The following is a 22,805-nucleotide window of genomic DNA, read 5'->3' as shown; positions in this document are numbered from 1 at the left end:
GTCAGGGCATGGAGCTTAGCTCCACCCCCTGACACCTACTAAGCCTTGCCCCCTGGTCCGCCCGCATGTGTACTGTAAATAGGGGATGACCATCGATGGGTAACCCACCGATGGCCATCCCCCTTGGTCAGCATGTGCTGGCGGGCACTAGCCCGCCAGCACTGATATCCTCTCCCCCTATCCTCCCTTCACTCCGTTCTGCCGGTGGGTGTTTACAGAATGACACGATGGCGTCATGACGTCACAACGCGATCCGACAGAGAGGAGTACAAGGAAGAGGGAGGAGGAGCAATGGTATGCCCGGAAAATTTCTGGGGTTACCAGTCTGCACAACGCATGCCACTGAAGGGGTTAAATCTTAAATGGTCCCTGGCTGTTATTTTGCAAATAAATAAATGGGAGGTGGTTAATAGATAGACAGTTACAAGGTCAACAGTCAATAGTTTGACAGGGTCAATAGGTTGAAAAGGGTCAAAAGGTTGACAGTTAAAAGGTCGATGCACATATGGTCGACGCATGAATTTTCAGGGTTTTTTCAGGTTTTTACAATTTTTGCTGCATTTACTATCCATGTGACAATGATGAATTAGAACTCAAACCATGTAGTAACCTTGTTGCCTAGTGGACCAAAGCGTGACGAGCGAAGCGAGGCCCCGAGGGGCACATTTCAAAATATGTTTAAAAACCTTTTGTTTGACCTGTTGAGCTTTTGACCCTGTTGACCTAATGACAGTCGACCTTTATAATGTCTATCTTCTGTATCATACCCCAAAAATTGGGTTTGCATACATCTCTGTATCAGGCCCTATGGACACTATACAGTCTAGTTACATTTTGTGTGTCTAATTGGGTATCCTGTCTCTAGGCCGACCACACTTAGGTCGACAGTGTCTAGGACGACCACTATTGGTCGACATGCATTAGGTCGACATGGTTTCTAGGTCGACATGTACTAGGACGACATGACAAAAGGTCAACATGAGTTTTTCACTTTTGTAAATTTTTTTGAACTTTTTCATACTTTACGATCCACGTGGACTATGGTTGGGAACGGTAACCTGCCCGAAGCTCGCTAGCCATGCGAGGGGACACGGTACACTAATTGGGGTTCCCGGTCACTCTACAAAGAAAACTACATCAACATTTTTTTTAAGAACTCATGTCGACCTTGTGTCATGTCGACCTAATGCTTGTGTCGACCTATTTCAGGTATCGACTTAGTCACTGTCGACCAATAGTGGTCGAACTAGACACTGTCGACCTAAGTGTGTGTCGACTCTATGATCCACAGCCGTCTAATTGTTAAACGTTACAATAAATTTGGATATTTGCTACATTTTATAATGTGGTTTCATTTTGATAGCCAATGTAATGTACACACTGCAGTGGATAATAACATTGCCACTGACTGTATGTAGGGGACAGCTTTGCTGTGATTGGCTAAGGTGCAGGTCTGTATTTACAGCTGATACTGCCACAGGCACTGTGGGTGAATATGCCCTAATCTATCAGTTGTGTACCTTACTTGCATATTTCCTGTTTTCCTCCATTGATTTAATATAGCTTTCTTTGAATAAAGTATTATTAATGAAAAATATTTAAAAATGCTCTAGGGGGAGATTTATCAAAGCTTGGACAGAGATAAAATGGAAAGAGCTAAATCCATGAGCAGCATGGATGGTGTAATAGTTAGCATTACTGCCCCACAGCAGGCCCTAACTGTGGTTGCATATTCTCCCCATGCTTGGTACTCTAAAAATAATAGGATTTTAATACCTACTGGTAAATCCTTTTCTCTTAGTCCGTAGAGGATGCAGGGGAGACCAATAGAACCATGGGGTATAGACGGGATCCGCAGGAGACATGGGCACTTTAAGACTTTCAAAAGGGGTGTGCACTGGTTCCTCCCTCTATGCCCCTCCTCCAGACTCCAGTTTTAGAATTGTGCCCAGTGAGACTGGACGCACTACAGGGGAGCTCTACTGAGTTTCTCTGAAAAAAGACTTATTGTTAGGTTTTTTATGTTCAGGGAGACTGCTGGCAACAGTCTCCCTGCTTCGTGGGACTTAGGGGATAGATGTATGACCAACTTCCAGTGAGTTAATGGCTCTGCTTCTGGCTACAGGACACCATTAGCTCCTGACGGTGCTGATCGTTGGGTACGCCTAGATGCTCACTCCCGCAGTCGGCCGTCACCCCCTTACAGAGCCAGAAGTCAGGTGAGTAGAAGAAGATAAGAAGACTGCAGTGACGGCATTCTCTGAGGTACCGCGCAGCTAACGGACGCTGCGCGCCAGGCTCCGACACACACACAAAGCACTACTGGTTGCAGGGCGCGGGGGGGGGGGGGGGGGTCGCCCTGGGCAGCTGTAAATCCTCAGCATAAACTGGCAAGAAGGGACATTAGTGCAAGGGCACTGTCCCATATCCCCACCAGTATAATCAGTCATTAAAAGAAGCGGGACGGAAGCGCGCCATTAAGGGGGCGGAGCTTTATCCCCACAGCTCACTCGGTGCCATTTCCTCTCCGCTGGCTGCAGAGACGCTGGTCCTTCCTCAACACGGCTGACAAGTATCAGGGTGCAAAACGGGGGGGACCCAGGTTATTTATTTGGTGCAATATACTTTGATATAGAAAGCGCTACAGGTCTGGGCATTTTATTAGGCGCCTCAGAACCGCTGATTGAGTGCTGAGGTGTGAGCTGGCAAATTCCCTCTCTGTCTCTGTGAAAGGCTTCCTGTGGGTCTGTCTCCTATAAGCCCAGTGTGTCTGTTTCTTACACTTGTGTCGGCATGTCTGAGGCTGAGTGCTCGTCACAGGAGGAGGCTGTATTAGAGACACAAAAGGCGACGGGGGTGACCATGTCGGCACCGCCGACACCTGATTGGGTAAATGTGCTTTGAATGCTAATGTGGCTCGTATTAGTAAGAGATTGGACAAGTCTGAGTCTCAGACCCAGGCATGGAAGAAATCTGTGGAGGATATGTTTTTACAAGTCCAGGTCCCCTCGGGGTCACAGAAACGTACATTTGCCCAGTTGGCAGACACGGATACCGACACGGACACTGATTCCAGTGTCGACTATAGCGATTCCAGATTAGATCCAAAATTGGCTAAGAGCATTCAGTACATGATTGTGGCTGTTAAAGAGGTATTACATATCACTGAGGACCCTGCTATTCCTGATAAAAGGGTCTGTATGTATAAGGACACGACATGTTTACGCCGTGTGCACTGTCCACCGCGTGCCCCCACTGCTTACCACTTCTCCGCTGTCCTCAATGTGGGACGATGTGCGGAGGCAATGTATGATTGCCTCTGTTGGCTCCTAACTGCGCTGAACCGGTACGCCTCCCCCGTCCTGGTGATGTGTGCAAACTGTGCATTCATTTACTCTTCCTCTTTTTTGGAGGGGTAATTGTGACAATAAAATTTTATTGTTTGTGAGCGGCACCACACGCCCAGCGAGTACCCAGCCTAACCACGCATGCGCCGGAGCCCGCCAGAAGCGCAAGCTGGGACCAGGGGTGAAGGGCACATGCGCACAAAGCCAGCGGCGCCGATAACCTAGCTGATCATTTATCACGGGACAGGTGACATAACGCCCTTCCACATCGGCAAGCTCACTCATAATACATTGTGGTGGAAAGGCGATACGACAGCAGGCACATAACGTCCGGTAGGACATTTTTCATACATCTGCCACATAGATTGTAAACTCCACTGGGGGAGGGACTATTGTGAATGACCAAATATTCTCTGTAACGTGCTGCAGAATATGTGTGCGCTATATAAATGGGTGTAGTATGGTATTCCGGCATACTGACAGCGTGGCGAGCGCAAATGAGCCCCTTGCGGGCACGGTGGCACGCTACGCGCACCACGCTATTTAGTCTCCCTCTAGGGGGGTCGTGGACCCCCACGAGGGAGAAAATCTGTCGGTATGCCGGCTGTCGGGATTCCGGCGCCGGTACACTGTGCGCCGGAATCCCGACAGTCGGCAACCTGAAGACCACCCATATAAATAACTAATAACATTACACAAAAAATAAGAATTTACTCACCGGTAATTCTATTTCTCGTAGTCCGTAGTGGATGCTGGGAACTCCGTAAGGACCATGGGGAATAGCGGGCTCCGAAGGAGGCTGGGCACTCTAGAAAGATTTATGACTACCTGGTGTGCACTGGCTCCTCCCACTATGACCCTCCTCCAAGCCTCAGTTAGGACACTGTGCCCGGACGAGCAGACATAATAAGGAAGGATTTAGAATCCCGGGTAAGACTCTTACCAGCCACACCAATCACACCGTACAACTCGTGATACTATATCCAGTTTGACAGTATGAAAACAACTGAGCCTCTCAACAGATGGCTCAACAATAACCCTTTAGCTCCCAAACGGGCGGGAGAGTGCGGATGACTCTGTAGCACCGAATGAGAGAACTCCAGGTCCTCCTCAGCCAGGGTATCAAATTTGTAGAATTTTGCAAACGTGTTTGCCCCTGACCAAGTAGCTGCCCGGCAAAGTTGTAAAGCCGAGACCCCTCGGGCAGCCGCCCAAGATGAGCCCACCTTCCTTGTGGAATGGGCATTTACAGATTTTGGCTGTGGTATGCCTGCCACAGAATGTGCAAGCTGAATTGTACTACAAATCCAGCGAGCAATAGACTGCTTAGAAGCAGGAGCACCCAGCTTGTTGGGTGCATACAGGATAAACAGCGAGTCAGATTTTCTGACTCCAGCCGTCCTGGAAACATATATTTTTAGGGCCCTGACAACGTCTAGCAACTTGGAGTCCTCCAATTCACTAGTAGCCGCCGGCACCACAATAGGCTGGTTCAGGTGAAACGCTGACACCACCTTAGGGAGAAATTGGGGACGAGTCCTCAACTCTGCCCTATCCATATGGAAAATCAGATAAGGGCTTTTACATGATAAAGCCGCCAATTCTGACACTCGCCTGGCTGAAGCCAAGGCTAATAACATGACCACTTTCCACGTGAGATATTTCAGATCCACGGTTTTTAGTGGCTCAAACCAATGTGATTTTAAGAAACTCAACATCACGTTGAGATCCCAAGGTGCCACAGGAGGCACAAACGGGGGCTGAATATGCAGCACTCCTTTCACAAATGTCTGAACTTCAGGTACTGAAGCTAGTTCTTTTTGAAAGAAAATCGACAGAGCCGAGATCTGTACTTTAATGGAGCCTAGTTTTAGGCCCATATCCACTCCTGCTTGCAGGAAATGCAGAAATCGACCTGGTTGAAATTCCTCTGTTGGGGCCTTATTGACCTCGCACCATGCAACATATTTTCGCCATATGCGGTGATAATGCGTTGCCGTAACATCTTTCCTGGCTTTAATAAGCGTAGGAATGACTTCTTCCGGAATACCCTTTTCCTTTAGGATCCGGTGTTCAACCGCCATGCCGTCAAACGCAGCCGCGGTAAGTCTTGGAACAGACAGGGCCCCTGCTGTATCAGGTCCTGTCTGAGCGGTAGAGGCCACGGGTCCTCTGAGAGCATCTCTTGAAGTTCCGGGTACCACGCTCGTCTTGGCCAATCCGGAACCACGAGAATTGTGTTTACTCCTCGCTTTCTTATTATTTTCAATACCTTTGGAATGAGAGGCAGAGGAGGGAACACATAAACCGACTGGTACACCCACGGTGTCACTAGAGCGTCCACAGCTATCGCCTGAGGGTCCCTTGACCTGGCGCAATATCTTTTTTACTTTTTGTTGAGACGGGACGCCATCATGTCCACCTGTGGTTTTTCCCAACGGTTTACCAGCATCTGGAAGACTTCTGGGTGAAGTCCCCACTCTCCCGGGTGGAGGTTGTGTCTGCTGAGGAAGTCTGCTTCCCAGTTGTCCACTCCCGGAATGAACACTGCTGACAGTGCTAGTACATGATTCTCCGCCCATCGGAGAATTCTTGTGGCTTCTGCCATCGCCATCCTGCTTCTTGTGCCGCCCTGTCGATTTACATGGGCGACTGCCGTGATGTTGTCTGACTGGATCAGCACCGGCTGGTGTAGGAGCAGGGATCTTGCTTGACTTAGGGCATTGTAGATGGCCCTTAGTTCCAGAATATTTATGTGAAGGGAAGTCTCCTGACTCGACCATAGTCCTTGGAAGTTTCTTCCCTGTATGACTGCCCCCCAGCCTCGAAGGCTGGCATCCGTGGTCACCAGGACCCAGTCCTGTATTCCGAACCTGCGGCCCTCTAGAAGATGGGCACTCTGCAGCCACCACAGTAGAGACACCCTGGTTCTTGGAGACAGGGTTATTAAGCGATGCATCTGAAGATGCGATCCGGACCACTGGTCCAACAGGTCCCACTGAAAGATTCTGGCATGGAACCTGCCGAAGGGAATTGCTTCGTAAGAAGCCACCATCTTTCCCAGGACCCGTGTGCAGCGATGCACTGATACCTGTTTTGGTTTCAGGAGGTCTCTTACTAGAGATGACAACTCCCTGGCTTTCTCCTCCGGGAGAAACACTTTCTTCTGGACTGTATCCAGAATCATACCCAGGAACAGTAGCCGTGTCGTCGGAACCAGCTGTGACTTTGGGATATTCAGAATCCAGCCGTGCTGGTGCAGCACCTCCTGAGATAGTGCTACTCCCACCAACAACTGTTCCTTGGACCTCGCTTTTATTAGGAGATCGTCCAAGTACGGGATAATTAAAACTCCCTTTCTTCGAAGGAGTATCATCATTTCCGTCATAACCTTGGTAAATACCCTCGGTGCCGTGGACAGTCCAAACGGCAGCGTCTGGAATTGGTAATGGCAATCCTGTACCACAAATCTGAGGTACTCCTGGTGAGGATGGTAAATGGGGACATGCAAGTAAGCATCCTTGATGTCCAGGGATACCATGTAATCCCCCTCGTCCAGGCTTGCAATAACCGCCCTGAGCGATTCCATCTTGAACTTGAATTTCTTTATGTACGTGTTCAAGGATTTCAAATTTAGAATGGGTCTCACCGAACCGTCCGGTTTCGGTACCACAAATAGTGTGGAATAATAACCCCGGCCTTGTTGAAGTAGGGGTACCTTGATTATCACCTGCTGGGAATACAGCTTGTGAATTGCCGCTAGCACCGCCTCCCTGTCTGAGGGAGCAATCGGCAAGGCAGATTTTAGGAACCGGTGGGGTGGGGACGCCTCGAATTCCAGCTTGTACCGCTGAGATACTATTTGCAGGATCCAGGGATCCACCTGTGAGCGAGCCCGCTGATCGCTGAAATTTTTGAGGCGACCCCCCACCGTACCTGGCTCCGCCTGTGGAGCCCCACCGTCATGCGGCGGACTTGGAAGAAGAAGCGGGGGAGGACTTTTGCTCCTGGGAACCTGCTGTTTGTTGCAGCCTTTTTCCCCTACCTCTGCCTCTGGACAGAAAGGACCCGCCTTTTCCACTCCTGTTTTTCTGGGTCCGAAAGGACTGAACCTGATAAAACGGCGCCTTCTTAGGCTGTGAGGGGACATGGGGTAAAAATGCTGACTTCCCAGACGTTGCTGTGGAAACTAGGTCCGAGAGACCATCCCCAAATAATTCCTCACCCTTATATGGCAACACTTCCATGTGCTTTTTTGAATCTGCATCTCCTGTCCACTGGCGAGTCCATAAGCCTCTCCTAGCAGAAATGGACAATGCACTTACTTTAGATGCCAGTCGGCAGATTTCCCTCTGTGCATCTCTCATATATAAGACTGAGGGGTAAATTTACTAACATTCGTAATTTTCGGAAAAAGGTCAAAGTTCAATCACGAATGACATCGAAAGTGTAAAACTGCAACTTTTTGAATTTATTACGCCTAATTTACTAAGCTGTCGTATTCGGATTTTTCATTTGTTCCGATGTCGATGTCATTCGTGTTTTTTTCACGTTTTTTACGGCAGTGATTAGCAAAACACTGCCGACTTTATCACAATGAATCTCGGCCGGATCTGTGTGATCCGTGCTGGGGTTCATTTTTTTTTTTTTTTAAATAAACACTGTAAAACTTTAAAAAAAATAGCGTGGGGTCCCCCCTCCTAAGCATAACCAGCCTCGGGCTCTTTGAGCCGATCCTGGTTGCAGAAATATGGGGGAAAAAATGACATGGGTTCCCCCATATTTAAGCAACCAGCATCGGGCTCTGCGCCTGGTCCTGGTTCCAAAAATACGGGGGACAAAAAGAGTAGGGGTCCCCCGTATTTTTAAAACCAGCACCGGGCTCCACTAGCTGGACAGATAATGCCACAGCCGGGGGTCACTTTTATATAGTGCCCTGCGGCCGTGGCATCAAAAATCCAACTAGTCGTCCCTGGCCGGGGTACCCTGGGGGAGTGGGGACCCCTTCAATCAAGGGGTCCCCCCCCCCCAGCCACCCAAGGGCCAGGGGTGAAGCCCGAGGCTGTCCCCCCCATCCAATTGGCTGCGGATGGGGGGCTGATAGCCTTTTGTGAAAATGAAAAGATATTGTTTTTAGTAGCAGTACTACAAGGCCCAGCAAGCCTCCCCCGCATGCTGGTACTTGGAGAACCACAAGTACCAGCATGCGGCGGCAAAACGGGCCCGCTGGTACCTGTAGTACTACTACTAAAAAAATACCCAAAAAAAGACAATACACACACACCTTGAAAGTAAAGTTTTATTACATCCATCCACACAAACATACATACATACTTACCTTATGTTCACACGAGGGTCTGTCCTCTTCTCCAGTAGAATCCATGGGGTACCTGTTGAATAAATTCTACTCACCAGATCCAGGGTCCCAGGCTCCTCGTAGCATCCATTTGTAATCCACGTGCTTGAATAAAATAAAAAAACGGAGAGCCGAGCCACGCACTGAAAGGGGACCCATGTTTGCACATGGGCCCCCTTTCCCCGAATGCCAGAAACCCACTCTGACTGATGTCTAAGTGGGTTTCTTCAGCCAATCAGGGAGCGCCACGTTGTAGCACCCTCCTGATCGGCTGTGTGCTCCTGTACTGAGTGACAGGCGGCACACGGCAGTGTTACAATGTAGCGCCTATGCGCTCCATTGTAACCAATGGTGGGAACTTTCTGCTCAGCGGTGACGTCACTTTAGGTCAACCGCAGGGCAGAAAGTTCCCACCATTGGTTACAATGGAGCGCATAGGCGCTACATTGTAACACTGCCGTGTGCCGCCTGTCACTCAGTACAGGAGCACACAGCCGATCAGGAGAGTGCTACAACGTGGCGCTCCCTGATTGGCTGAAGAAACCCACTTAGACAGAAGTCAGAGTGGGTTTCTGGCATTCGGGGAAAGGAGTCCCATGTGAAAACATGGGGCCCCTTTCAGTTCGTGGCTCGGGTATCCGTTTTGTTATTTTATTCAAGTACCTGGATTACAAATGGTTGCCCCGAGGACCCTGGGACCCTGGATCTGGTGAGTAGAATTTATTCAACAGGTACCCCTTGGATTCTACTGGAGAAGGGGACCGACCTGCGTGTGAACATAAGGTAAGTGTGTATGTATGTTTGTGTGCATGTATGTAATAAATCTTTACTTTCACGGTGTGTGTGTCTTGTCTTTTTTTGGGTATTTTTTTAGTAATAGTACTACAGGTACCAGCGGGCCCGTTTTTCCGCCGCATGCTGGTACTTGTGGTTCTCCAAGTACCAGCATGCGGGGGAGGCTTGCTGGGCCTTGTAGTACTGCTACTAAAAACAATATCTTTTCATTTTCAAAAAATGCTATCAGCCCCCCATCCGCAGCCAATTGGATGGGGGGACAGCCTCGGGCTTCACCCCTGGCCCTTGGGAGGCTGGGGGGGGGGACCCCTTGATTGAAGGGGTCCCCACTCCCCCAGGGTACCCCGGCCAGGGGTGACTAGTTGGATTTTTGATGCCACGGCCGCAGGGCACTATATAAAAGTGATCCCCGGCTGTGGCATTATCTGTCCAACTAGTGGAGCCCGGTGCTGGTTTTAAAAATACGGGGGACCCCTACTCTTTTTGTCCCCCGTATTTTTGGAACCAGGACCAGGCGCAGAGCCCGATGCTGGTTGCTTAAATATGGGGGAACCCCTGTCATTTTTTCCCCATATTTCTGCAACCAGGATCGGCTCAAAGAGCCCGAGGCTGGTTATGCTTAGGAGGGGGGACCCCACGCAATTTTTTTTGAGAAAATAATCACTTTCCCACCCCTTCCCACTGATATACATGCACGGATCTCATGGATCCGTGCATGCCTATCCAATCACGGATAAAAAAAAGCAGGTCTGTTTTTTTTAAGCACTTTTTTACGAGTTGTAATTTTTCACGGCAGTGTTTTGTTTTTTTTTTGCTTTGCACTTCTTAGTAAATGACCGAGATTCATACTTAAACAGCCGCGTTTTGACCGATGGTGTATTCATTCGTAATTTTTTTGTTGGACTTCCAAAAAATTACGAATGCCCTCATCACTGCCGTGATTATTGCTTAGTAAATTACCGAGATGACACTTTGATGAAAAAACGGCATCTCGGTCAAAATCGGGACCTTAGTAAATTTACCCCTGAGTCTTTTATATGGTCTATGGTTAACAGGATCGTGTCTCTGTCTAATGTGTCAATATTTTCTGACAGTTTATCTGACCACGCAGCGGCAGCACTGCACATCCAAGCTGACGCAATAGCTGGCCTAAGTATAATGCCTGTGTGTGTATATACAGACTTCAGGATCGCCTCAAGCTTTCTATCAGCAGGTTCCTTGAGGGCGGCCGTATCCGGGGACGGTAGTGCCACCTTTTTAGACAAATGTGTGAGCGCTTTATCCACTCTAGGGGGTGTTTCCCAACGTGACCTATCCTCTGGCGGGAAAGGGAACGCCATTAGTACCTTCTTAGGAATTACCAATTTTTTATCAGGGAAAACCCACGCTTCTTCACACACTTCATTTAATTCATCTGATGGGGGAAAAACTACGGGTAGTTTTTTTTCTCCAAACATAATACCCTTTTTAGTGGTACCTGTAGTTATATCAGAAATGTGTAACACCTCTTTCATTGCCTCAATCATGCAGTGAATGGCCTTAGTGGGCATCAGGTTAGACTCATCGTCGTCGACACTGGTGTCAGTATCAGTGTCGACATCTGGGTCTGCTTGAGGTAGCGGGCGTTTTAGAGCCCCTGACGACCCATGCGACGCCTGGGCAGGCACGAGCTGAGAAGTCGGCTGTCCCACATTTGGCATGTCGTCAATTTTCTTATGTAACGAGTCTATACGTGCACTCATTACTTTCCATAAGCCCATCCACTCAGGTGTCTGCCCCGCAGGGGGTGACATCCCTTCTAAAGGCATCTGCTCCGCCTCCACATCATTATCCTCATCAAACATGTCGACACAGCCGTACCGACACACCGCACACACACAAGGAATGCTCCGAATGAGGACAGGACCCACAAAAGCCCTTTGGGGGGACAGAGTGAGAGAATGCCAGCACACACCAGAGCGCTATATAATGCAGGGACTAACTGAGTTATGTCCCCTATAGCTGCTTTTTCTATATAATATATACTGCGCCTAAATTTAGTGCCCCCCCCCTCTCTGTTTTTACCCTGTTCTGTAGTGTAGACTGCAGGGGAGAGCCAGGGAGCTTCCTTCCAGCGGATCTGTGAAGGAGAAATGGCGCCAGTGTGCTGTGAGAGATAGCTCCGCCCCTTTTCCGCGGACTATTCTCCCGCTTTTTTCCATATTCTGGCAGGGGTATTTTCCACATATATAGCCTCTGGGACTATATATTGTGGAGTTTTTGCCAGCCAAGGTGTTATTATTGCTTCTCAGGGCGCCCCCCCCCCAGCGCCCTGCACCCTCAGTGACCGGAGTATGAAGTGTGTATGAGGAGCAATGGCGCACAGCTGCAGTGCTGTGCGCTACCTTGGTGAAGACTGATGTCTTCTGCCGCCGTTTTTCCGGACCTCTTCTTGCTTCTGGCTCTGTAAGGGGGACGGCGGCGCGGCTCCGGGACCGAACACCAAGGACTGGGCCTGCGGTCGATCCCTCTGGAGCTAATGGTGTCCAGTAGCCTAAGAAGCCCAATCCGGCTGCAAGCAGGCGAGTTCGCTTCTTCTCCCCTTAGTCCCTCGCTGCAGTGAGCCTGTTGCCAGCAGGTCTCACTGAAAATAAAAAACCTAAACTATACTTTCTTTCTAAGGGCTCAGGAGAGCCCCTAGTGTGCATCCAACCTCGGCCGGGCACAAAATCTAACTGAGGCTTGGAGGAGGGTCATAGTGGGAGGAGCCAGTGCACACCAGGTAGTCATAAATCTTTCTAGAGTGCCCAGCCTCCTTCGGAGCCCGCTATTCCCCATGGTCCTTACGGAGTTCCCAGCATCCACTAGGACGTCAGAGAAATACCCACCAATACCTTCTAGCTGTCATTTTACAGACATGGGGGGAGATATAAGATGAGGTGGTAAGTGTTCAATATGCTATAACCAGCACTATTAGACACTTACAATACTATTTGGTACAGTACAGTATGTATGAATGTACATAACAGAGAAAAATCACTTTTCTCTACGTTACCTGCAAAAATCTATTTAATGTTGGTATGTGTACATGCATGTGCGGGGTCAGGGCTACGCACATGATCTTCTGATGTCTGCAAGATCTCATGCATGTGTGGTGGGCCTGCCATGAGGTAAGATACAGCACATCAGCACTAGGCTGATGTGCTGTGGGTCTCGCATGGATCGTCGGAAGATGACGGCTGAGATGCTAATTGATAGCTGCTCATACTTACCTACTCTCCCGGAAGCTGCGGGAGGCTCCCATTTTTTGGGGTAGCCCCCCGCACCCCCGGTAGAGTGGGCAGGTCTCCCGCATCCTGCTCGCACCCTAGTGATGCGAGCAGGATGGAGAGATAACCTCCGTCGGGTGGAGAAGGGGTTAAAATGACGCAAATCGCGTCAAGGGGCTTAGTGATGTCACAGTCCGGCCCCGCCCCCCGAAGACTCCCTGCAGCGTCTCCTCTCCGGGCTTCTCCCGGAGAGGAGAAATAAAATGTAGGTAAGTATCTAGCTGCTTCGCCTCGATTATAGTACATCTCCACCTATGTTTGAAAAAATGACATTAGCTGCTTGGTTGGTACTTTATCTATCCCCACTTTATCTCTATCCAAGCTTTGATAAATCCCTCACTAAATCCTAAAAATCTTATCTAATTTTAAACTGAAGAGAAAATCCAAGCAAGTCAGCTCACACCTGTGTCCAATTGTAAGTAATGACCCAGTGAAGCAGCAAGCCATCTATTACCGCCGCAGGCCAATATTCTTTCCGCTATTGTTAAATAGCAGCAATAAGTGATTTTCATCATCCAATCAATAAGCATCAATTTAATAAAATCAGACTTATCTTCTCAATAGGGGATATCTTGATAACTATGTCCTTAGGAGTCTGCAAATATTTTTTGGCATTTAAATGTAATTGTTTCATCTGTAAAATTAAATTGGAGCTAATGTAAAGTACCATAACTATAGTGTATGAGTGTAATGTCCGTTCCATAGTACGTACCTTCTCAGAGAGGTTACTCTGCTCTGCACAGATGTCCATGATACAGATGCTGGCCTGCTTAATGTAAAGTACCATAACTATAGTGTATGAGTGTAATGTCCGTTCCATAGAGATACATACCTTCTCAGAGAGGTTTCTCTGCTCTGCATAGATGTCCATGATACAGATGCTGGCCTGCTTAATGTAAAGTACCATAACTATAGTGTATGAGTGTAATGTCCGTTCCATAGAGATACATACCTTCTCAGAGAGGTTTCTCTGCTCTGCATAGATGTCCATGATACAGATGCTGGCCTGCTTAATGTAAAGTACTATAACTACAGTGTATGAGTGTAATGTCCGTTCCATAGAGATACATACCTTCTCAGAGAGGTTTCTCTGCTCTGCATAGATGTCCATGATACAGATGCTGGCCTGCTTAATGTAAAGTACCATAACTACAGTGTATGAGTGTAATGTCCGTTCTCAGAGAGGTTTCTCTGCTTTGCATAGATGTCCATGATCAGGGCCGGATTAACAATGGGGCGGATGGAGCTGCAGCTCCAGGCTCCCCATTGAAAATAGGCCCAAAGCATCCCAGGCAGTTCAGCAAGTGGTGACAGGAAAAATAAGATTTTACTTACCGGTGAATCTATTTCTCGTAGTCCGTAGTGGATGCTGGGGACTCCGTAAGGACCATGGGGAATAGACGGGCTCCGCAGGAGACATGGGCACTTTAAGAAAGAATTTAGATTCTGGTGTGCTCTGGCTCCTCCCTCTATGTCCCTCCTCCAGACCTCAGTTAGAGAAACTGTGCCCGGAAGAGCTGACAGTACAAGGAAAGGATTTTGGAAATCCAGGGCAAGACTCATACCAGCCACACCAATCACACCGTATAACTTGTGATGAACTTACCCAGTCAACAGTATGAACAACAACAGAGCATCAGTTCAACTCTGATGCAACAATAACATAGCCCTTATTGCGGCAATAACTATATACAAGTATTGCAGAAAAAGTCTGCACTTGGGACGGGCGCCCAGCTTCCACTACGGACTACGAGAAATAGATTCACTGGTAAGTAAATCTTATTTTCTCTAACGTCCTAGTGGATGCTGGGGACTCCGTAAGGACCATGGGGATTATACCAAAGCTCCCAAACGGGCGGGAGAGTGCAGATGACTCTGCAGCACCGATTGAGCAAACACAAGGTCCTCCTCAGCCAGGGTATCAAACTTGTAGAACTTTGCAAAAGTGTTTGAACCTGACCAAGTAGCAGCTCGGCATAGTTGTAATGCCGAGACCCCTCGGGCAGCCGCCCAAGAAGAGCCCACCTTCTTAGTGGAATGGGCTTTAACTGATTTTGGCAGCGGCAATCCAGCCGCAGAATGAGCCTGCTGAATCGTGTTACAGATCCAGCGAGCGATAGTTTGCTTTGAAGCAGGAGCACCCAGCTTGTTGGATGCATACAGGATAAAGAGTGACTCCGTTTTCCTGACTCTAGCCGTTCTGGCTACATAAACCTTCAAAGCCCTGACCACATCCAGTAACTCGGAATCCTCCAAGTCACGAGTAGCCACAGGCACCACAATAGGTTGGTTCATATGAAAAGATGACACCACTTTTGACAGAACTTGTGACGGGTCCGCAATTCTGCTCTATCCATATTGAAAACCAGATAGGGGCTTTTATGTGACAAAGCCGCTAATTCTGACACACGCCTAGCCGAAGCCAAGGCTAATAGCACGACCACTTTCCACGTGAGATATTTTAACTCCACCGCTTTAAGTGGTTCAAACCAGTGTGATTTCAGGAAACTTAACACCACGTTAAGATCCCAAGGTGCCACTGGAGGCACAAAAGGAGGCTGAATATGCAGCACTCCCCTTTACCAACGTCTGAACTTCTGGTAGAGAAGCCAACTCTTTTGGAAAGAAAATGGATAGGGCCGAAATCTGGACCTTAATGGAACCCAGTTTTAGGCCCAAATTCACTCCTGACTGTAGGAAGTGAAGGAAACGGCCCAGCTGGAATTCCTTTGTAGGAGCATTCCTGGCCTCACACCAAGCAACATATTTTCGCCATATACGGTGATAATGTTTAGCTGTCACGTCCTTCCTAGCCTTTATCCGCGTAGGAATGACCTCGTCCGGAATGCCCTTTTCTGCTAGGATCCGGCGTTCAACCGCCATGCCGTCAAACGCAGCCGCGGTAAGTCTTGGAACCGACAGGGCCCCTGTTGCAACAGGTCCTGTCTTAGAGGAAGAGGCCACAGGTCCTCTGTGAGCATTTCTTGCAGATCTGGATACCAGGTCCTTCGTGGCCAATCTGGAACAATGAGGATTGTTCTCACTCCTCTTTTTCTTATTATCCTCAGCACCTTGGGTATGAGAGGAAGAGGAGGAAATACATAGACTGACTGGAACAACCACGGTGTCACCAGTGCGTCCACAGCTATCGCCTGAGGGTCTCATGACCTGGCGCAATACCTCTGTAGCTTTTTGTTGAGGCGGGATGCCATCATGTCCACCTGTGGCAGTTCCCACCGACTTGCAATCTGCGTGAAGACTTCTTGATGAAGTCCCCACTCTCCCAGGTGGAGGTCGTGCCTGCTGAGGAAGTCTGCTTCCCAGTTGTCCACCCCCGGGATGAACACTGCTGACAGTGCGCTTACGTGATTCTCTGCCCAGCGAAGAATTCTGGTGGCTTCTGACTGAATCAGAACCGGTTGGTCGCAAAGCAGGGTCTCCGCTTGACGTAGGGCGTTGTATACGGCCCTTAGTTCCAGGATGTTGATGTGAAGGCAAGTCTCCTGACTTGCCCACAGACCTTGGAACTTTTTTCCCTGTGTGACTGCTCCCCACCCTCGGGGGCTTGCATCCATGGTCACCAGGATCCAGTCCTGAATGCCGAATCTGCGGCCCTCGAGAAGGTGAGCACTCTGCAGCCACCACAGGAGAGACACCCTGGCCCTGGGGAATAGGGTGATTAACCGATGCATCTGAAGATGTGATCCGGACCACTTGTCCAGTAAGTCCCATGGAAAGGTCCTCGCATGGAACTTGCCGAAGGAAATGGCCTCGTATGATGCCACCATCCTTCCCAGGACTCAAGTGCAGTGATGCACTGACACCTGTTTTGGTTTTAACAGGTTCCTGACCAGTGTCATGAGCTCCTGAGCTCTCTCTATCGGGAGATAAACCCTTTTCTGGTCTGTGTCTAGAAACATGTCTAGGAAAGGCAGATGAGCCGTAGGAACCAAATGCGACTTTGGAATATTTAGAATCCAGCCGTGTTGCCGTTACACTTCCAGAGAAAGTGATACGCTGTTCAGCAACTGCTCTCTTGATCTCGCTTTTATGAGGAGATCGTCCCAGTACGGGATAATTGTGACACCTTGCTTCCGCAGGAGCACCATCATTTCCGCCATTACCTTGGTGAAGATTCTCGGGGCCGTGGAGAGACCAAACGGCAACGTCTGAAATTGGTAATGACAATCCTGTACCGCAAATCTGAGGTACGCCTGATGAGGTGGATAAATGGGGACATGAAGGTATGCCTCCTTTATGTCCAGAGACACCATAAAATCTCCCCCTTTCAGGCTTGCGATGACCGCTCTCAGCGATTCCATCTTGAACTTGAACCCTTTCAGGTATATGTTCAGGGATTTTAAATTCAATATGGGTCTGACCGAACCGTCCGGTTTCGGGACTACAACATGGTCGAATAATAACCCCCTCCTTGTTGAAGGAGGGGAACCTTGACCACCACCTGTTGAAGATACAATTTGTGAATTGCAGTTAACACTATTTCCCTCTCGTGGGGAGAAGCCGGCAGGGCCGTCGGTGAGGGGGCATCTCCTCAAAGTCCAGCTAGTATCCCTGAGACACAATATCTACTGCCCAGGGATCCAACAGGGAGTGAACCCACTTGTGGCTGAAATTACGAAGACGTGCCCCCACTGGGCCTAGCTCCGCCTGTGGAGCCCCAGCGACATGCGGTGGATTTTGTAGAGGCCGGGGAGGACTTCTGTTCCTGGGAACTAGCTGTGTTGTGCAGCTTCTTTCCTCTGCCCCTGGCTCTGGCAAGAGAGGACGTACCTCGGACTTTCTTGTTTCTTTGTGATCGAAAGGCTGCATTTGATAATGTCATGCTTTCCTAGGCTGTGCAGGAATATAAGGCAAAAGATCAGAATTACCAGCCATAGCTGTGGAGACCAGGTCCGAGATCCCTTCTCCACAAAATCCTCAGCCTTCCATATGCCTCTTAAGTCGGCATCACCTGTACATTGCATATCTACAGGACACGTCAAGCAGAAATCGACATAGCGTTGACTCTAGAACCCAGTAGACTAATGCCTCTTTGGGCATGTTTCATATATATATATCTTAAGACAGCATCTTTAATATATATATCTATATATATATATATACATATATATATATATATATACATACTAGGGTCTCAATCTCTGCTGATAAGGTACCTGTCCACGCTGCCACAGCGCTATAAACCCATGCCGACACAATCGCCGGTCTGAGTAGTGTACCAGAATGTGTACGCTATCCGCAGGATCCCTGAGGATAGCTGTTAAGTCAGGGCTACCTTTTGGGCAAACGTGACACCCTAGGGGAAGGTTCCCATCTTATCCTGGCCCTAGTAGGGGAAGGACATTCCCTGAGAATTCTTTGTGGGAAACTGCAGTCTCTTGTCTGGAGATTCCCGCTCTTTTTCATCATGAGAGGAGGGAAATTTACCTCAGCTTTCTTCCCCTTAAACATATGTACCCTTGTGTCAGGGACAGATGAGTCATCAGTGATATGCAAGTCATCTTTTATTACAATAATCATATATTGAATACTTTCCTGCCATTTTGGCTGTAACTTTGCATTATCGTAGTCGACACTGGAGTCAGACTCCGTGTCGATATCAGTGTCTATTATTTTGGATAGTGAGCATTGAGAGACTCTGAAGGTCTCTGCGACATAGGGACAGACATGGGTAGATTCCCTGTCTGTTCTCTAATCTTGTGTGCAATAAATTCACCTTAGCACTTAATTACACATATCCAAACAGGTGTCGGCATTGTCGACGGAGACACCCCTCACACACATATTTGCTCCATCTCCTCCTTAGGGGAGCCTTTTACCTCAAACATATCGACACACACGTACCGACACACCACACACTCAGGGAATGCTCATCTGAAGACAATTCCCCCACAAGGCACAGAGAGAGAGTATGCCAGCACACACCCCAGCGCTATTAACCCAGGAATAACACAGTAACTTAATGTTAACCCAGTAGCTGCTGTTTATAATGATTTTTGCGCCTAATTATGTGCCCCCCCTCTCTTTTTACCCTCTTCTACCGTGTATCTGCAGGGGAGAGGCTGGGGAGCTTCCTCTCAGCGGTGCTGTGGAGAAAAAACATGCCGCTGGTGAGTGCTGAGGAAGAAGCCCCGCCCCCTCGACGGCGGGCTTCTGTCCCGCTTAAATATACATTTTCTTGGCGGGGGCTCATACATATATACAGTGCCCAACTGTATATATGCTAAACTTTTGCAAAAGAGGTTCCAATTGCTGCCCAGGGCGCCCCCCCCCCCCCGCGCCCTGCACCCGTACAGTGACCGGAGTATGTGAGGTGTGCGTGGGAGCAATGGCGCACAGCTGCAGTGCTGTGCACTACCTCAGTGAAGACTGGAGTCTTCTGCCACCGATTTCGAAGTCTTCTTGCTTCTTATGCTCACCCGGCTTCTGTCTTCCGGCTCTGCGAGGGGGGCGGCGGCGCGGCTCTGGGATCGGACGACGAGGGTGAGATCCTGTGTACGATCCCTCTGGAGCTAATGGTGTCCAGTAGCCTAAGAAGCAGGACCTATCTTCAGAGAGTAGGGCTGCTTCTCTCCCCTCTGTCCCACGATGCAGGGAGTCTGTTGCCAGCAGAGCTCCCTGAAAATAAAAAACCTAACAAAATACTTTCTTACAGCAAGCTCAGGAGAGCTCACTGAACAGCACCCAGCTCGTCCGGGCACAGATTCAAACTGAGGTCTGGAGGAGGGACATAGAGGGAGGAGCCAGAGCACACCAGAATCTAAATTCTTTCTTAAAGTGCCCATGTCTCCTGCGGAGCCCGTCTATTCCCCATGGTCCTTACAGAGTCCCCAGCATCCACTAGGACGTTAGAGAAACATTTTTCCTGTCACCACCACAGCCCATCTCACTCCCCTTCCGCTCATCCAAACTAACACCACCTAATTACCCCTGCCCGCAGCCGTCCGACAGAAGCCTCTCCTATATCAGACTAAGGTGACCATGTCAGGACCCCGGATGTGGATAGGCTGTCTCTGCGGCTGCCAGAACGCTGGAGGATCTGGAGGGCAGGGATGCAGCGCGCCGATGGACCCTGATGAGTCCCGCCACCGGAGAACAAGGACCCGCACCTGCTCTGGAAGGATGGAGGAGATCAGAGGATGCTGGGAGAGGCAGGGCTAGAGACGAGCCCGGCTGCTGAAGAGGACCCCTGCTGCATAACCCGGGCGCATCGCAGGCAGTGAGAGAGGAGCCCCCCGAAAGGACCCCCGCAGTGAGCACCCTGCCTGGAGGACCCCCAGGAGTCAGACCCGGAAAGCGTGCCCTGCCGAAGACATTTCAATGGAGGAGAGTCTGGTGGTGGGAGCGCCGCAAGGAGAGGAGCCACCCAGCACCAACTGAGAGAGGAGCCATGCAGCGCCCTGGTCAGCTGGGGCAGCCGCGGGTGACACTGCCATGGGTGAGACCCCTGGTAAAGTTGCTTAGGCTGGGCTGGTAGCAGGCAAGTGCTGGGTTCTGAGGTCAGGTAGAGTCCGCTGTGGAGTAGAGAGGGGAGGATGTGCCCAGGTAGAAGCTGATGTAGGTGCCGTTACATTGGGTCCTGTGTTCTGCCTGTATTTCCCCTAGAGGAGGGAAGGACCCTTCAGCTTATAGTGGGTGTGTTAGTGTCAGAGGATGCCTGGTAGGAGTAGAGTGATATGAGAGCTCTTTATTGTCTGTTGCAAAAATTTTTAATCATTGGGGGACAGGCCTCTGCTAGGAGCAGTGTCGGATTCATCTACACTGTAAAGACCCATACACACTGGGCGATGTTGAGCTGAGAGCAGGTCACTTTTGGTGTGTTGAGCTGCTTTCAGCTCAAAGCCGCCTAGTGTGTATGCCCCGGCGATGAGCGCTGATGCGCGCTTCCGCTTCATCGCTGGCGGCCGCCGTTCATCTACTGGTATTACCAGTAGATGAACGGCGGGGTGAGCGGCCTTCCATAGCGTCCTGCTATGGAAAGCCGCTCACCCCCGCTGACTTTGCTGGGCGGGGTGAAAACCGCTCAGTGTGTGTGCACTGAGTGCTTTTCAGCCCAGCGATGTCAGCAATCATCTCTGTGCATACTCGCTGTACAAAAACGCCTACTGTGTCTGCACCTTAAGTCTCCGCTGGGCCAGTCCCATTCTTGGCTCTGCCGGCTCAGGCTAATCCATATGTATGCTGGGCTGGCTGCAGCGCTTCCAGGATTTTCACTCCACTGTGGAACGCAAACCAGAAGCTGCCATCTGCTCTGGCTTGCTGGCACTTCCAGGTGCCATTAGCTGGGCAGGAGCAGCAGCTGCCGGCTCAGGGCTTTCAGGTGGGCAGGCTGCATAAGGGTCTGGCTGGGGTGGTGTACATTCTCAACCACGTTTCCCACTGGTAAGTCAGATACTACTGTATCTGTTGATATTTGGGCTATTTTGTTTTATGTATGAAATTTTTTTTCAGTGTACATTATTAAATCTCATGTTTTTATGTGATAATGTGTATGCATGTGCATGGTGTGTGGGCATGTTTGTGCATGATAGTGTCTGTGTTTGTACAGTATGGGGTCGATTCAATTCAGCAACAGTTGAATAGCGCTGGGAATTAGCTCCCGGCGCTATTCAATTCAGCTAAAGTTAAGTCGGAGAATGCCCATTCTCACGGACTTAACAGGTTATTTTGTGGGGAGAACGAGCATTCTCCGACTTAACTACCCGCGGCGATGCTGGTTCCCGACAGAATCAGCCTCGCGCCGGCCGCGCGGCAGCTCTTTTGTCGGTTTTCTTCTCTCACCCCCCCGGGGCTGAGAGAAGAATTCCCGACAATTGAGGGTAACTAGTCGCTGTATTGAATAGCTCCCGGCGCTATTCAACTGTTGCTGAATTGAAGCGACCCCTGTGAGAGACTGTGTGTACACATCTGTGTGTGGTGTATGAGAACATTTATACATTAACATTGACAAAAAAAGCCTGCCATAGAATAAGACAACAACAAATCATTAAATAAAGCAAAACACATCATGGAGGGAGCATGTGCGTGACTCAGACTAAAGAGGACTCAGTCTGGGAAACAAATAACAAAAACTCCTGAGGCCTAAAGGGTCACAGGGATGGGGGGTGGGGGTTGTTAGCCGGTGGCGTCACATGTGCTTTACAATCTCAGGGCCATTTTCATGAAAAATACCCTGAGAATTGTGGTAACTGGATTTTCAGGGACGGAGCTTTCTCGCAAGCTCTGTCCCTGTATGTGATAATTGATACATCCTTATGATGTATTCAATTATCGCAATGCGATTTTGGTTGAATTTATCGCATCCCATCCACATCTCCGATGTGGATTGTGATAAATATGCCTCATAGGGGGTCATTCCGAGTTGATCGCACGTAGCAACTTTTTGCTGCTCGTGCGATCAACCTGACACCGCCTATGGGGGAGTGTATTATAGCATAGCAAACTTTTTTAGCATAGCAGGGCTGCACAAGCGATCGCAGCGATCGCTTGTGCAGCCCTGCTATGCTAAAAAAGTTTCCTGCAAAACAACACCAGGGTCAGACCTACTTACCCTGTGCGACGGATCCAGCGACTAAGGTCGTTAGACATCTGCCCTCCAAACGCATGGACATGCCTGCGTTCAGATCTCCACGCCCGGAAAACGGTGAGTATCCGCCCCGGAACGCCTCCCCGCTATCAATCTTCTTGCGATCGCGCTAGCGATCACTTTCTTCTCTCTTCTGGTCGTTGCCCGGCGACGGCTGTCACTGGGCAACAACGACGTGTGCGCATTGCGGCCGCCGCGCATGCGCAGTTCTGACCTGTTCGCACCGCAGCGAAGAACCGCTGCGTGCAAACGGGTCGGAATGACCCCCATAGTGCGGAGATGTACTGTAGTAGTGATATAGTGAAGAGATGTAGTGTGGGAAGGAAGTGCAGTGATGTCGTATGCCACATCACCCTGTGTCCACACTGTAATAAATTCTCTGTGGCGCTAAT

The 22,805-nt window shown here is 49.5% G+C and overlaps 1 protein-coding gene across 1 annotated transcript in view; it reads right to left on the bottom strand.

Moving 5' to 3' along the window:
- Positions 1-22,805, bottom strand: part of NCKAP1L (NCK associated protein 1 like) — a 616,762-nt gene that overhangs the window by 436,436 nt on the left and 157,521 nt on the right. The window lies entirely within an intron of this gene.

This window comes from Pseudophryne corroboree, chromosome 2 (genome assembly GCF_028390025.1).
Source record: "Pseudophryne corroboree isolate aPseCor3 chromosome 2, aPseCor3.hap2, whole genome shotgun sequence".
NCBI classification, from domain to species: domain Eukaryota; kingdom Metazoa; phylum Chordata; class Amphibia; order Anura; family Myobatrachidae; genus Pseudophryne; species Pseudophryne corroboree.
Note: the sequence above shows the minus strand (reverse complement) of the source record. Positions and strands in the feature narration are given on the sequence as shown.